This window comes from Dipteris shenzhenensis, chromosome 1 (assembly GCF_047967505.1).
Source record: "Dipteris shenzhenensis isolate YYH24624 ecotype China chromosome 1, Dip_SZ_1.0, whole genome shotgun sequence".
NCBI classification, from domain to species: domain Eukaryota; kingdom Viridiplantae; phylum Streptophyta; class Polypodiopsida; order Gleicheniales; family Dipteridaceae; genus Dipteris; species Dipteris shenzhenensis.
In genome coordinates this window covers 45,564,847-45,566,743 of record NC_141596.1, presented here as the reverse complement: position 1 = coordinate 45,566,743, position 1,897 = coordinate 45,564,847, and positions in this window count along the sequence as shown.

Below are 1,897 nucleotides of genomic sequence, written 5' to 3'. Positions count from 1 at the left end.
GGTGCAAAAGGTAATGATAATCATCTAAATCATGCCTTGCCATTCGTTTTAATATGTAACATGACCCTGTTTGGATTTGTAAATCAAAAGATACAGGACCTCAAAATTCTCATCTTTTGGGCCAAAAGAGGGAGCGCGTTAACGCGCTGCCTATTTTGGCACAAAAGATGAGAATTTTGGATGCCAAAATTCTCATCTTTTGTGCCAAAACAGGCAGCACGCATCCAAAATTCTCATCTTTTGTGCCAAAATAGGCATTGCGTTAATGCGCTCCCTCTTTTGGCCCAAAACATGAGAATTTCAATGTCCTGTATCTTTTGAATTACCAATCCAAATGGGGTCATGTTACATATCAAAACGAATGGCAAGGCATGATTTAGATTATTATCATGAACTTTTGCACCATTTAGAAAAAAATCATCCATCAAAATGTGAATTTAATGGATTTTTAGCCAGTTTCTTGCACTAGATTTAGACCAAGGCCACTCGTCATAACATGCTATAATCATATTCGATGTTGAAGTTTTTAATGAATGATGCACTTAAAATATATACTACTTGTTGGTAGCCAAATTATTTCTATGCAAGCTCATCTAATAACACCATCACTAATGTAGACTTACAAGCTTATGTTATAGTCATCTTCAAAATTATGGTGATACGATAAAGCTTTATTAAATGATCAATACATACATATAGTGAGGTTATGTTTTTCTCAAGTGATTTACTTCAACTATATAGTACCTATTATTAATAGCCAAAGTATTTCCATTTAAGCTCATCTCATAGAATATAGAACACTATTACTAATGTGCACTTGCAATATTATGTTATAATCATGTTCAATGTTGAGGAAGCACTATAAATCTTTATTAATGATAAGTACATACATACAATGAGATTATGTGTTGGTAGCCCAACCATTTCTGCTTTGCTCACTTTTTCTCACTCGCTTATTTGGTCCCGCTCGCTCGACATCGCTCGCTTGATGGACTGCCTCACTAGATAAAAGGTGCATTAAATCCTTAAAGAGTTTAGAGGCAACTTGTTTTTTGATGGTCCATGTATTTCCTTCCATGCATGAGTTGAAGTCAGGCCCATTAAGTCTACGGCTAGCCATATCATGTATCCAGTGAATGCATTCTAAACTCATATCTGGGTAAAAGAAATCCCATACGCCATATAACATGGTCTGCCCAAATGAGAGAACCACCACATTTGTCAGAAACATAGGCACACCTGTGGAATGGTCGTAACCAATTCCACCACAGGGATTTGTAATTTGCAACCCTTTCTGTACTGGAGTTCAAGCCTCCCCAAACAAGTAATAGTATTTTGGAGTTAGAACATTTCCTAGCATTCATTGTAGATAGTGCAGGTGCACAAGGAATGCTTACCTTTTTGAAAGTTGTTAATGAGACTCCTTTGAGAGCAACCTATTTGCAAGTGCACAAGGAATGCTTACCTTTTTTAAAGCTATTAATGAGACTCCTTTAAGAGCAGCCTATTTGCATTTTTCCACATCAACATTAGATAGTGAGCCCCAAAATCTTAAGATATCTATGCTTAAAGGTGCTAATAGATTCAAATTATTAAGAGTCCACATCTTGTTTTGATGAGTCTCTTGAGACACATCAAATTCCACCTCCTGAGCAGTAGGCAATGTAGGAATGCATGATGATCCTTGTGGCATGGTGAGATTGTCCTTAGCTTCCCGTTCTTCTGAAGTAGTGAGTAAGTTGGAGAAAGTATCCAACTTCTCTTGCTTCGATGAAGAAAGAGCAATTTTTTTGAACCAAGGACGTTCAGTAGTGACCTTAAGTATAATGGTAGAAGATGAGCCTTTTCAATTCTAGGCAGCATTTCTTCATGATTACGCACATTGACATCCTCATTG